The sequence below is a fragment of the Mustela lutreola genome, chromosome 6 (genome assembly GCF_030435805.1).
Source record: "Mustela lutreola isolate mMusLut2 chromosome 6, mMusLut2.pri, whole genome shotgun sequence".
Lineage (NCBI taxonomy): Eukaryota > Metazoa > Chordata > Mammalia > Carnivora > Mustelidae > Mustela > Mustela lutreola.
Window position 1 is genome coordinate 126,371,947 of NC_081295.1, and position 15,227 is coordinate 126,387,173.

A 15,227-nucleotide genomic window follows, 5' to 3' on the forward strand; every position below is an offset into this window, starting at 1 on the left:
AAGAAGAGCTGCGGGGGAGCTGGTGCCTCTGGGACGTTGCTTTTCCGGGCTCCAAGATCGCGCCCGGGTTTCACCTTGCTAAGCCGAACAAATAGACACAGACACAACCCTGCAGCAACGTGCGTGGCCTATCATGGCACTCTATGCCTATTACCATCTCCTGGCGTAGGTAAGGCTTTGCCGTTTCTCCGGCGATCAGGCAGACTCGGGGTCTAGGCCAGTGCCTTCACCACAGGAGAGAGGAGGCGACAGGATCCCTGCACAAGGCCCGTGCACTAGGATTGGGAACTGTGGGGTACTGTCTCCACTCCTTCCGCGGCACACCCCCTGCCACCCACAACGCTGCCACATCTTGGTGGAACAGGGCTTCTGACTGCCGGTTTCTCCATGGGGTTGTTTCTGCGAGTTCCGGGTATGGCACCTGGTGGCAAGCCCAAGTCTGCCCTTGGGACAGGTGGCCAAGGAGATGCTGTCCCCTTGGGACCTGAGGCACAGGACAGGCCTGCCTTCTGCCCAGACTCCTTCCTCAGAGTGGAGCACGCACCCCTGCCCTAGTCATCCCCTCATGTCTCCTTAGCAGCCAGGCTTCCATCTCTCCTTACAGGGAGCGGGTGACACGTGTCTTGCCACCGCCCTGCTGTTCGTGCCATGGTAGGCTATCCTGCTTCCCGAGCGTTTCCGGACCCCAAGGCCAAGGGCTCCTTCTCTTCCCCAGGGACGGCGTGCTGCGCCTTCCCCACACTTGCTCCTAGGGAGCGCAGTGACAGACATATGCAACCATGCTTCTCTCTCAGGCAGAGGGGATGCCCAGGCAAAGAGGATTTCGCTCCATGCGGGTTTATTACACCGTGCTGTGGAGACTAGCTCTGGAAAGCCACAGGCAGCATCCCACAGACCCGACTCTGATTTCCCAAAGAATGCTGTGCTTTCCCAGATGTTGTGCCAGTGCAAAGAGGCTTTTGCTTTATGCGGGTTTCTCCTGCCATGCTGCGAATACTAGGCTAAGGCCAGCAGCAACAGCAGCCCACAGAACAGACTCTGATTTCCCAGCGACTGCTCTGCTTTCGCAGAGGTTTTCACCTTGGCGCGAACCGCACTTCGCTGCTGTTTCCTCAGCAAGGCTTTGGCTGTTCGCTCTGTCACATCAGGATAGAAGAGCTGCGGGAGAGCTGCTGCCTCTTGGGCCTTGCTTTCCCGGACTCCATGTTGATGCCCTGGGTTCACCATGCCAGGGTGAACTAAGCAGACACAGCCACAACCCTGCAGCAGCGTGCGTTGCCTAGGATGGCACTCTATGCACACTACCATCTCCCGGTGTAGGCAACTTTGGCCTTTGGCACTGGCCCTCAGGCGGATTCGCGGACTAGGTCAGTGTCTTCCTCACAGGAGAGGAGAGGCGACAGGATCCCTGAACACTGCCCGTTACTGGAATGGGGAGTTTTCGGGGATTGTCCCCACTCTTTTCCCGGCACACACCCTGCCACCCACAATGCTGTCACATCTTGGAGGAAGATGGCACCTGACTGCGCATTTCTCGAGGGAGCTGTTTCTGCGAGTTCCGGGTATGGCGCCAGGTAGCTAGCCCAAGTCTGCCCTACGGACAGTTGCCCAAGGAGATGCTGTCCCCTTGGGACCAGAGGCACAGGACAGGCCTGCCTTCTGCCCAGACTCCTTCCTCAGAGTGGAGCACGCGTCCCTGCCCTAGTCGTCCCTTCATGTCTCCTTATTAGCCAGGCTTTGTCTCTCTGCAAAGGGAGTGGGTGACATTTGTCTTGCCACCGGCCTGCTGTTCCTGCCAGGGCAGGCTCTTCTGCTTCCCGACCGTTTCCCGACCCCAAGGCCAATGGCTCCTTCTCTTCTCTGGGGGCGGCGTGCTGTGCCTTCCCCAGACTTGTTTCTGGGGAGCGCGGTGACAGGCGTTTCCCTTTCCTGAAGGCCCTTTCAGATGTGCAAACATGCTTCTCTTAGGCAAAGGGGTGCTAGGGCAAAGAGGATTTCGCTCCATGCGGGTGTCTTCCACCATACTGCGGGGACTAGCTCAGGCATTCAGCTGCAGCATCCCACACATCCGATTCTGATTTCACAACGAATGCTGTGCTTTCCCAGAGGAGATGCCACAGCAAAGGGGCTTTCGCTCTCTACGGGTTTCTCCCATCGTGCTGCGAACGAATACTAGGCTAAGGCAAGCTACAAAAGCAGCCCGCAGAACCGACTCTGATTTCCCAGTGACTGCTATGCTTTCACAGAGGTTTTCAGCTTGGCGCGATCCACACTTCACTGCTCCTTCTTTTGCAAGGCTTTGGTCGTTCCCTCTGTCGCGGCAGGGAAGAAGAGCCACGGGAGAGCTGGTGCCGCTTGGGCCTTGATTTCCTCGGCTCCAAGTTCGCACCCGGGGTTCACCTCGCTAAGCCGAACTAAGCAGACACAGCCTCGACCCTGCAGCAGCGTGCGTGGCCTAGGATGGCACTCTGCTCACAATGCCATCTCTCGGCATAGGCAAGGCCTGCCCTTTCGCTCTGGCGTTCAGGTGGACAGGGGACTAGGCCAGTGCCTTCCCCATCCTTGAGGAGACGTGAGAGGATCACTGCAACACCGCCCGTGCCCTTGGATGGGGAGTAATGGGTAACTGTCCCTGTTTCCCCGGGACACTCCCTGCCTCCGCCAATGCTGCCACATCCGGGAGGAAGACGGCATCTGATTGCCCATTCCTCCAGGAGGTGATTCTGCGAGTTCAGGGCCGGGAGTTTGGTGGCAAGCCCACTTCTGCCCTCTGGACAGGTGGCCAAGGAGATGCTGTCCCCTTGGGACCAGAGGTACAGGAAAGGCTTCCTTCTCGGACTCCTTCCTCAGATTGGAGCACGCTCCCTTGCCTAATCGTCCCCTCATGTCTCCTTAGCAGCCAGGCTTCGTCTCTCTGCACAGGGAGCGGGTGACACTTGTCTTGCCACAGGCCCGCTGTTCCTGCCAGGGCCGGCTCTCCAGCTTCACGACCGTTTCCCGACCCCAAGGCCAAGGGCTCCTTCTCTTCTCCTGGGGCAGCGTGCTGCATTTTCCCAAGACAGGCTCCTGTGGAGCCCAGTGACAGACATGTCCCTTTCCTTAAGGCTCTTTCCACAGGCGCAGGCACGGTTCTCTCTCAGGCAGAGGGGATGCCCAGGCATAGAGGATTTCGCTCCATGCGGGTTTAATACAACATGCTGTGGAGACAAGCTCTGGCAAGGAACCGGCAGCATCCCACACACCCGACTCTGATTTCCCAAAGAATGCTGTGCGTTCCTAGAGGGGATGCCCGTGCAAAGAGTCTTCCGCTTAATGCGGGTTTCTCCCGCCATGCTGATAATACTAGGCTAAGGCAAGCAGCAACAGCAGCCCACAGAACAGACTCTGATTTCCCAGCGACGGCTATGCTTTCGCAGAGGTTTTCAGCTTGGCACGAATCGCACTTCGCTGCTGCTTCCTCAGCAAGGCTTTGTTTGTTCGCTCTGTAGCGGCAGGGAAGAAGAGCTGCGGGGGAGCTGGTGCCTCTGGGACGTTGCTTTTCCGGGCTCCAAGATCGCGCCCGGGTTTCACCTTGCTAAGCCGAACAAATAGACACAGACACAACCCTGCAGCAACGTGCGTGGCCTATCATGGCACTCTATGCCTATTACCATCTCCTGGCGTAGGTAAGGCTTTGCCGTTTCTCCGGCGATCAGGCAGACTCGGGGTCTAGGCCAGTGCCTTCACCACAGGAGAGAGGAGGCGACAGGATCCCTGCACAAGGCCCGTGCACTAGGATTGGGAACTGTGGGGTACTGTCTCCACTCCTTCCGCGGCACACCCCCTGCCACCCACAACGCTGCCACATCTTGGTGGAACAGGGCTTCTGACTGCCGGTTTCTCCATGGGGTTGTTTCTGCGAGTTCCGGGTATGGCACCTGGTGGCAAGCCCAAGTCTGCCCTTGGGACAGGTGGCCAAGGAGATGCTGTCCCCTTGGGACCTGAGGCACAGGACAGGCCTGCCTTCTGCCCAGACTCCTTCCTCAGAGTGGAGCACGCACCCCTGCCCTAGTCATCCCCTCATGTCTCCTTAGCAGCCAGGCTTCCATCTCTCCTTACAGGGAGCGGGTGACACGTGTCTTGCCACCGCCCTGCTGTTCGTGCCATGGTAGGCTATCCTGCTTCCCGAGCGTTTCCGGACCCCAAGGCCAAGGGCTCCTTCTCTTCCCCAGGGACGGCGTGCTGCGCCTTCCCCACACTTGCTCCTAGGGAGCGCAGTGACAGACATATGCAACCATGCTTCTCTCTCAGGCAGAGGGGATGCCCAGGCAAAGAGGATTTCGCTCCATGCGGGTTTATTACACCGTGCTGTGGAGACTAGCTCTGGAAAGCCACAGGCAGCATCCCACAGACCCGACTCTGATTTCCCAAAGAATGCTGTGCTTTCCCAGATGTTGTGCCAGTGCAAAGAGGCTTTTGCTTTATGCGGGTTTCTCCTGCCATGCTGCGAATACTAGGCTAAGGCCAGCAGCAACAGCAGCCCACAGAACAGACTCTGATTTCCCAGCGACTGCTCTGCTTTCGCAGAGGTTTTCACCTTGGCGCGAACCGCACTTCGCTGCTGTTTCCTCAGCAAGGCTTTGGCTGTTCGCTCTGTCACATCAGGATAGAAGAGCTGCGGGAGAGCTGCTGCCTCTTGGGCCTTGCTTTCCCGGACTCCATGTTGATGCCCTGGGTTCACCATGCCAGGGTGAACTAAGCAGACACAGCCACAACCCTGCAGCAGCGTGCGTTGCCTAGGATGGCACTCTATGCACACTACCATCTCCCGGTGTAGGCAACTTTGGCCTTTGGCACTGGCCCTCAGGCGGATTCGCGGACTAGGTCAGTGTCTTCCTCACAGGAGAGGAGAGGCGACAGGATCCCTGAACACTGCCCGTTACTGGAATGGGGAGCTTTCGGGGATTGTCCCCACTCTTTTCCCGGCACACACCCTGCCACCCACAATGCTGTCACATCTTGGAGGAAGATGGCACCTGACTGCGCATTTCTCGAGGGAGCTGTTTCTGCGAGTTCCGGGTATGGCGCCAGGTAGCTAGCCCAAGTCTGCCCTACGGACAGTTGCCCAAGGAGATGCTGTCCCCTTGGGACCAGAGGCACAGGACAGGCCTGCCTTCTGCCCAGACTCCTTCCTCAGAGTGGAGCACGCGTCCCTGCCCTAGTCGTCCCTTCATGTCTCCTTATTAGCCAGGCTTTGTCTCTCTGCAAAGGGAGCGGGTGACATTTGTCTTGCCACCGGCCTGCTGTTCCTGCCAGGGCAGGCTCTTCTGCTTCCCGACCGTTTCCCGACCCCAAGGCCAATGGCTCCTTCTCTTCTCTGGGGGCGGCGTGCTGTGCCTTCCCCAGACTTGTTTCTGGGGAGCGCGGTGACAGCCGTTTCCCTTTCCTGAAGGCCCTTTCAGATGTGCAAACATGCTTCTCTTAGGCAAAGGGGTGCTAGGGCAAAGAGGATTTCGTTCCATGCGGGTGTCTTCCACCATTCTGCGGGGACTAGCTCAGGCATTCCGCTGCAGCATCCCACACATCCGATTCTGATTTCACAACGAATGCTGTGCTTTCCCAGAGGAGATGCCACAGCAAAGGGGCTTTCGCTCTCTACGGGTTTCTCCCATCGTGCTGCGAACGAATACTAGGCTAAGGCAAGCTACAAAAGCAGCCCGCAGAACCGACTCTGATTTCCCAGTGACTGCTATGCTTTCGCAGAGGTTTTCAGCTTGGCGCGATCCACACTTCACTGCTCCTTCTTTTGCAAGGCTTTGGTCGTTCCCTCTGTCGCGGCAGGGAAGAAGAGCCACGGGAGAGCTGGTGCGGCTTGGGCCTTGATTTCCTCGGCTCCAAGTTCTCACCCGGGGTTCACCTCGCTAAGCCGAACTAAGCAGACACAGCCTCGACCCTGCAGCAGCGTGCGTGGCCTAGGATGGCACTCTGCTCACAATGCCATCTCTCGGCATAGGCAAGGCCTGCCCTTTCGCTCTGGCGTTCAGGTGGACAGGGGACTAGGCCAGTGCCTTCCCCATCCTTGAGGAGACGTGAGAGGATCACTGCAACACCGCCCGTGCCCTGGGATGGGGAGTAATGGGTAACTGTCCCTGTTTCCCCGGGACACTCCCTGCCTCCGGCAATGCTGCCACATCCTGGAGGAAGACGGCATCTGATTGCCCATTCCTCCAGGAGGTGATTCTGCGAGTTCAGGGCCGGGAGTTTGGTGGCAAGCCCACTTCTGCCCTCTGGACAGGTGGCCAAGGAGATGCTGTCCCCTTGGGACCAGAGGCACAGGAAAGGCCTTCCTTCTCGGACTCCTTCCTCAGATTGGAGCACGCTCCCTTGCCCAATCGTCCCCTCATGTCTCCTTAGCAGCCAGGCTTCGTCTCTCTGCACAGGGAGCGGGTGACACTTGTCTTGCCACAGGCCCGCTGTTCCTGCCAGGGCCGGCTCTCCAGCTTCACGACCGTTTCCCGACCCCAAGGCCAAGGGCTCCTTCTCTTCTCCTGGGGCAGCGTGCTGCATTTTCCCAAGACAGGCTCCTGTGGAGCCCAGTGACAGACATGTCCCTTTCCTTAAGGCTCTTTCCACAGGCGCAGGCACGGTTCTCTCTCAGGCAGAGGGGATGCCCAGGCATAGAGGATTTCGCTCCATGCGGGTTTATTACACCATGCTGTGGAGACAAGCTCTGGCAAGGAACAGGCAGCATCCCACACACCCGACTCTGATTTCCCAAAGAATGCTGTGCGTTCCTAGAGGGGATGCCCGTGCAAAGAGTCTTCCGCTTAATGCGGGTTTCTCCCGCCATGCTGATAATACTAGGCTAAGGCAAGCAGCAACAGCAGCCCACAGAACAGACTCTGATTTCCCAGCGACGGCTATGCTTTCGCAGAGGTTTTCAGCTTGGCACGAATCGCACTTCGCTGCTGCTTCCTCAGCAAGGCTTTGTTTGTTCGCTCTGTAGCGGCAGGGAAGAAGAGCTGCGGGGGAGCTGGTGCCTCTGGGACGTTGCTTTTCCGGGCTCCAAGATCGCGCCCGGGTTTCACCTTGCTAAGCCGAACAAATAGACACAGACACAACCCTGCAGCAACGTGCGTGGCCTATCATGGCACTCTATGCCTATTACCATCTCCTGGCGTAGGTAAGGCTTTGCCGTTTCTCCGGCGATCAGGCAGACTCGGGGTCTAGGCCAGTGCCTTCACCACAGGAGAGAGGAGGCGACAGGATCCCTGCACAAGGCCCGTGCACTAGGATTGGGAACTGTGGGGTACTGTCTCCACTCCTTCCGCGGCACACCCCCTGCCACCCACAACGCTGCCACATCTTGGTGGAACAGGGCTTCTGACTGCCGGTTTCTCCATGGGGTTGTTTCTGCGAGTTCCGGGTATGGCACCTGGTGGCAAGCCCAAGTCTGCCCTTGGGACAGGTGGCCAAGGAGATGCTGTCCCCTTGGGACCTGAGGCACAGGACAGGCCTGCCTTCTGCCCAGACTCCTTCCTCAGAGTGGAGCACGCACCCCTGCCCTAGTCATCCCCTCATGTCTCCTTAGCAGCCAGGCTTCCATCTCTCCTTACAGGGAGCGGGTGACACGTGTCTTGCCACCGCCCTGCTGTTCGTGCCATGGTAGGCTATCCTGCTTCCCGAGCGTTTCCGGACCCCAAGGCCAAGGGCTCCTTCTCTTCCCCAGGGACGGCGTGCTGCGCCTTCCCCACACTTGCTCCTAGGGAGCGCAGTGACAGACATATGCAACCATGCTTCTCTCTCAGGCAGAGGGGATGCCCAGGCAAAGAGGATTTCGCTCCATGCGGGTTTATTACACCGTGCTGTGGAGACTAGCTCTGGAAAGCCACAGGCAGCATCCCACAGACCCGACTCTGATTTCCCAAAGAATGCTGTGCTTTCCCAGATGTTGTGCCAGTGCAAAGAGGCTTTTGCTTTATGCGGGTTTCTCCTGCCATGCTGCGAATACTAGGCTAAGGCCAGCAGCAACAGCAGCCCACAGAACAGACTCTGATTTCCCAGCGACTGCTCTGCTTTCGCAGAGGTTTTCACCTTGGCGCGAACCGCACTTCGCTGCTGTTTCCTCAGCAAGGCTTTGGCTGTTCGCTCTGTCACATCAGGATAGAAGAGCTGCGGGAGAGCTGCTGCCTCTTGGGCCTTGCTTTCCCGGACTCCATGTTGATGCCCTGGGTTCACCATGCCAGGGTGAACTAAGCAGACACAGCCACAACCCTGCAGCAGCGTGCGTTGCCTAGGATGGCACTCTATGCACACTACCATCTCCCGGTGTAGGCAACTTTGGCCTTTGGCACTGGCCCTCAGGCGGATTCGCGGACTAGGTCAGTGTCTTCCTCACAGGAGAGGAGAGGCGACAGGATCCCTGAACACTGCCCGTTACTGGAATGGGGAGTTTTCGGGGATTGTCCCCACTCTTTTCCCGGCACACACCCTGCCACCCACAATGCTGTCACATCTTGGAGGAAGATGGCACCTGACTGCGCATTTCTCGAGGGAGCTGTTTCTGCGAGTTCCGGGTATGGCGCCAGGTAGCTAGCCCAAGTCTGCCCTACGGACAGTTGCCCAAGGAGATGCTGTCCCCTTGGGACCAGAGGCACAGGACAGGCCTGCCTTCTGCCCAGACTCCTTCCTCAGAGTGGAGCACGCGTCCCTGCCCTAGTCGTCCCTTCATGTCTCCTTATTAGCCAGGCTTTGTCTCTCTGCAAAGGGAGTGGGTGACATTTGTCTTGCCACCGGCCTGCTGTTCCTGCCAGGGCAGGCTCTTCTGCTTCCCGACCGTTTCCCGACCCCAAGGCCAATGGCTCCTTCTCTTCTCTGGGGGCGGCGTGCTGTGCCTTCCCCAGACTTGTTTCTGGGGAGCGCGGTGACAGGCGTTTCCCTTTCCTGAAGGCCCTTTCAGATGTGCAAACATGCTTCTCTTAGGCAAAGGGGTGCTAGGGCAAAGAGGATTTCGCTCCATGCGGGTGTCTTCCACCATACTGCGGGGACTAGCTCAGGCATTCAGCTGCAGCATCCCACACATCCGATTCTGATTTCACAACGAATGCTGTGCTTTCCCAGAGGAGATGCCACAGCAAAGGGGCTTTCGCTCTCTACGGGTTTCTCCCATCGTGCTGCGAACGAATACTAGGCTAAGGCAAGCTACAAAAGCAGCCCGCAGAACCGACTCTGATTTCCCAGTGACTGCTATGCTTTCGCAGAGGTTTTCAGCTTGGCGCGATCCACACTTCACTGCTCCTTCTTTTGCAAGGCTTTGGTCGTTCCCTCTGTCGCGGCAGGGAAGAAGAGCCACGGGAGAGCTGGTGCCGCTTGGGCCTTGATTTCCTCGGCTCCAAGTTCGCACCCGGGGTTCACCTCGCTAAGCCGAACTAAGCAGACACAGCCTCGACCCTGCAGCAGCGTGCGTGGCCTAGGATGGCACTCTGCTCACAATGCCATCTCTCGGCATAGGCAAGGCCTGCCCTTTCGCTCTGGCGTTCAGGTGGACAGGGGACTAGGCCAGTGCCTTCCCCATCCTTGAGGAGACGTGAGAGGATCACTGCAACACCGCCCGTGCCCTTGGATGGGGAGTAATGGGTAACTGTCCCTGTTTCCCCGGGACACTCCCTGCCTCCGCCAATGCTGCCACATCCGGGAGGAAGACGGCATCTGATTGCCCATTCCTCCAGGAGGTGATTCTGCGAGTTCAGGGCCGGGAGTTTGGTGGCAAGCCCACTTCTGCCCTCTGGACAGGTGGCCAAGGAGATGCTGTCCCCTTGGGACCAGAGGTACAGGAAAGGCTTCCTTCTCGGACTCCTTCCTCAGATTGGAGCACGCTCCCTTGCCTAATCGTCCCCTCATGTCTCCTTAGCAGCCAGGCTTCGTCTCTCTGCACAGGGAGCGGGTGACACTTGTCTTGCCACAGGCCCGCTGTTCCTGCCAGGGCCGGCTCTCCAGCTTCACGACCGTTTCCCGACCCCAAGGCCAAGGGCTCCTTCTCTTCTCCTGGGGCAGCGTGCTGCATTTTCCCAAGACAGGCTCCTGTGGAGCCCAGTGACAGACATGTCCCTTTCCTTAAGGCTCTTTCCACAGGCGCAGGCACGGTTCTCTCTCAGGCAGAGGGGATGCCCAGGCATAGAGGATTTCGCTCCATGCGGGTTTAATACAACATGCTGTGGAGACAAGCTCTGGCAAGGAACCGGCAGCATCCCACACACCCGACTCTGATTTCCCAAAGAATGCTGTGCGTTCCTAGAGGGGATGCCCGTGCAAAGAGTCTTCCGCTTAATGCGGGTTTCTCCCGCCATGCTGATAATACTAGGCTAAGGCAAGCAGCAACAGCAGCCCACAGAACAGACTCTGATTTCCCAGCGACGGCTATGCTTTCGCAGAGGTTTTCAGCTTGGCACGAATCGCACTTCGCTGCTGCTTCCTCAGCAAGGCTTTGTTTGTTCGCTCTGTAGCGGCAGGGAAGAAGAGCTGCGGGGGAGCTGGTGCCTCTGGGACGTTGCTTTTCCGGGCTCCAAGATCGCGCCCGGGTTTCACCTTGCTAAGCCGAACAAATAGACACAGACACAACCCTGCAGCAACGTGCGTGGCCTATCATGGCACTCTATGCCTATTACCATCTCCTGGCGTAGGTAAGGCTTTGCCGTTTCTCCGGCGATCAGGCAGACTCGGGGTCTAGGCCAGTGCCTTCACCACAGGAGAGAGGAGGCGACAGGATCCCTGCACAAGGCCCGTGCACTAGGATTGGGAACTGTGGGGTACTGTCTCCACTCCTTCCGCGGCACACCCCCTGCCACCCACAACGCTGCCACATCTTGGTGGAACAGGGCTTCTGACTGCCGGTTTCTCCATGGGGTTGTTTCTGCGAGTTCCGGGTATGGCACCTGGTGGCAAGCCCAAGTCTGCCCTTGGGACAGGTGGCCAAGGAGATGCTGTCCCCTTGGGACCTGAGGCACAGGACAGGCCTGCCTTCTGCCCAGACTCCTTCCTCAGAGTGGAGCACGCACCCCTGCCCTAGTCATCCCCTCATGTCTCCTTAGCAGCCAGGCTTCCATCTCTCCTTACAGGGAGCGGGTGACACGTGTCTTGCCACCGCCCTGCTGTTCGTGCCATGGTAGGCTATCCTGCTTCCCGAGCGTTTCCGGACCCCAAGGCCAAGGGCTCCTTCTCTTCCCCAGGGACGGCGTGCTGCGCCTTCCCCACACTTGCTCCTAGGGAGCGCAGTGACAGACATATGCAACCATGCTTCTCTCTCAGGCAGAGGGGATGCCCAGGCAAAGAGGATTTCGCTCCATGCGGGTTTATTACACCGTGCTGTGGAGACTAGCTCTGGAAAGCCACAGGCAGCATCCCACAGACCCGACTCTGATTTCCCAAAGAATGCTGTGCTTTCCCAGATGTTGTGCCAGTGCAAAGAGGCTTTTGCTTTATGCGGGTTTCTCCTGCCATGCTGCGAATACTAGGCTAAGGCCAGCAGCAACAGCAGCCCACAGAACAGACTCTGATTTCCCAGCGACTGCTCTGCTTTCGCAGAGGTTTTCACCTTGGCGCGAACCGCACTTCGCTGCTGTTTCCTCAGCAAGGCTTTGGCTGTTCGCTCTGTCACATCAGGATAGAAGAGCTGCGGGAGAGCTGCTGCCTCTTGGGCCTTGCTTTCCCGGACTCCATGTTGATGCCCTGGGTTCACCATGCCAGGGTGAACTAAGCAGACACAGCCACAACCCTGCAGCAGCGTGCGTTGCCTAGGATGGCACTCTATGCACACTACCATCTCCCGGTGTAGGCAACTTTGGCCTTTGGCACTGGCCCTCAGGCGGATTCGCGGACTAGGTCAGTGTCTTCCTCACAGGAGAGGAGAGGCGACAGGATCCCTGAACACTGCCCGTTACTGGAATGGGGAGCTTTCGGGGATTGTCCCCACTCTTTTCCCGGCACACACCCTGCCACCCACAATGCTGTCACATCTTGGAGGAAGATGGCACCTGACTGCGCATTTCTCGAGGGAGCTGTTTCTGCGAGTTCCGGGTATGGCGCCAGGTAGCTAGCCCAAGTCTGCCCTACGGACAGTTGCCCAAGGAGATGCTGTCCCCTTGGGACCAGAGGCACAGGACAGGCCTGCCTTCTGCCCAGACTCCTTCCTCAGAGTGGAGCACGCGTCCCTGCCCTAGTCGTCCCTTCATGTCTCCTTATTAGCCAGGCTTTGTCTCTCTGCAAAGGGAGCGGGTGACATTTGTCTTGCCACCGGCCTGCTGTTCCTGCCAGGGCAGGCTCTTCTGCTTCCCGACCGTTTCCCGACCCCAAGGCCAATGGCTCCTTCTCTTCTCTGGGGGCGGCGTGCTGTGCCTTCCCCAGACTTGTTTCTGGGGAGCGCGGTGACAGCCGTTTCCCTTTCCTGAAGGCCCTTTCAGATGTGCAAACATGCTTCTCTTAGGCAAAGGGGTGCTAGGGCAAAGAGGATTTCGCTCCATGCGGGTATCTTCCACCATACTGCGGGGACTAGCTCAGGCATTCAGCTGCAGCATCCCACACATCCGATTCTGATTTCACAACGAATGCTGTGCTTTCCCAGAGGAGATGCCACAGCAAAGGGGCTTTCGCTCTCTACGGGTTTCTCCCATCGTGCTGCGAACGAATACTAGGCTAAGGCAAGCTACAAAAGCAGCCCGCAGAACCAACTCTGATTTCCCAGTGACTGCTATGCTTTCGCAGAGGTTTTCAGCTTGGCGCGATCCACACTTCACTGCTCCGTCTTTTGCAAGGCTTTGGTCGTTCCCTCTGTCGCGGCAGGGAAGAAGAGCCACGGGAGAGCTGGTGCCGCTTGGGCCTTGATTTCCTCGGCTCCAAGTTCGCACCCGGGGTTCACCTCGCTAAGCCGAACTAAGCAGACACAGCCTCGACCCTGCAGCAGCGTGCGTGGCCTAGGATGGCACTCTGCTCACAATGCCATCTCTCGGCATAGGCAAGGCCTGCCCTTTCGCTCTGGCGTTCAGGTGGACAGGGGACTAGGCCAGTGCCTTCCCCATCCTTGAGGAGACGTGAGAGGATCACTGCAACACCGCCCGTGCCCTTGGATGGGGAGTAATGGGTAACTGTCCCTGTTTCCCCGGGACACTCCCTGCCTCCGCCAATGCTGCCACATCCGGGAGGAAGACGGCATCTGATTGCCCATTCCTCCAGGAGGTGATTCTGCGAGTTCAGGGCCGGGAGTTTGGTGGCAAGCCCACTTCTGCCCTCTGGACAGGTGGCCAAGGAGATGCTGTCCCCTTGGGACCAGAGGCACAGGAAAGGCCTTCCTTCTCGGACTCCTTCCTCAGATTGGAGCACGCTCCCTTGCCCAATCGTCCCCTCATGTCTCCTTAGCAGCCAGGCTTCGTCTCTCTGCACAGGGAGCGGGTGACACTTGTCTTGCCACAGGCCCGCTGTTCCTGCCAGGGCCGGCTCTCCAGCTTCACGACCGTTTCCCGACCCCAAGGCCAAGGGCTCCTTCTCTTCTCCTGGGGCAGCGTGCTGCATTTTCCCAAGACAGGCTCCTGTGGAGCCCAGTGACAGACATGTCCCTTTCCTTAAGGCTCTTTCCACAGGCGCAGGCACGGTTCTCTCTCAGGCAGAGGGGATGCCCAGGCATAGAGGATTTCGCTCCATGCGTGTTTATTACACCATGCTGTGGAGACAAGCTCTGGCAAGGAACCGGCAGCATCCCACACACCCGACTCTGATTTCCCAAAGAATGCTGTGCGTTCCTAGAGGGGATGCCCGTGCAAAGAGTCTTTCGCTTAATGCGGGTTTCTCCCGCCATGCTGATAATACTAGGCTAAGGCAAGCAGCAACAGCAGCCCACAGAACAGACTCTGATTTCCCAGCGACGGCTATGCTTTCGCAGAGGTTTTCAGCTTGGCACGAATCGCACTTCGCTGCTGCTTCCTCAGCAAGGCTTTGTTTGTTCGCTCTGTAGCGGCAGGGAAGAAGAGCTGCGGGGGAGCTGGTGCCTCTGGGACGTTGCTTTTCCGGGCTCCAAGATCGCGCCCGGGTTTCACCTTGCTAAGCCGAACAAATAGACACAGACACAACCCTGCAGCAACGTGCGTGGCCTATCATGGCACTCTATGCCTATTACCATCTCCTGGCGTAGGTAAGGCTTTGCCGTTTCTCCGGCGATCAGGCAGACTCGGGGTCTAGGCCAGTGCCTTCACCACAGGAGAGAGGAGGCGACAGGATCCCTGCACAAGGCCCGTGCACTAGGATTGGGAACTGTGGGGTACTGTCTCCACTCCTTCCGCGGCACACCCCCTGCCACCCACAACGCTGCCACATCTTGGTGGAACAGGGCTTCTGACTGCCGGTTTCTCCATGGGGTTGTTTCTGCGAGTTCCGGGTATGGCACCTGGTGGCAAGCCCAAGTCTGCCCTTGGGACAGGTGGCCAAGGAGATGCTGTCCCCTTGGGACCTGAGGCACAGGACAGGCCCGCCTTCTGCCCAGACTCCTTCCTCAGAGTGGAGCACGCACCCCTGCCCTAGTCATCCCCTCATGTCTCCTTAGCAGCCAGGCTTCCATCTCTCCTTACAGGGAGCGGGTGACACGTGTCTTGCCACCGCCCTGCTGTTCGTGCCATGGTAGGCTATCCTGCTTCCCGAGCGTTTCCGGACCCCAAGGCCAAGGGCTCCTTCTCTTCCCCAGGGACGGCGTGCTGCGCCTTCCCCACACTTGCTCCTAGGGAGCGCAGTGACAGACATATGCAACCATGCTTCTCTCTCAGGCAGAGGGGATGCCCAGGCAAAGAGGATTTCGCTCCATGCGGGTTTATTACACCGTGCTGTGGAGACTAGCTCTGGAAAGCCACAGGCAGCATCCCACAGACCCGACTCTGATTTCCCAAAGAATGCTGTGCTTTCCCAGATGTTGTGCCAGTGCAAAGAGGCTTTTGCTTTATGCGGGTTTCTCCTGCCATGCTGCGAATACTAGGCTAAGGCCAGCAGCAACAGCAGCCCACAGAACAGACTCTGATTTCCCAGCGACTGCTCTGCTTTCGCAGAGGTTTTCACCTTGGCGCGAACCGCACTTCGCTGCTGTTTCCTCAGCAAGGCTTTGGCTGTTCGCTCTGTCACATCAGGATAGAAGAGCTGCGGGAGAGCTGCTGCCTCTTGGGCCTTGCTTTCCCGGACTCCATGTTGATGCCCTGGGTTCACCATGCCAGGGTGAACTA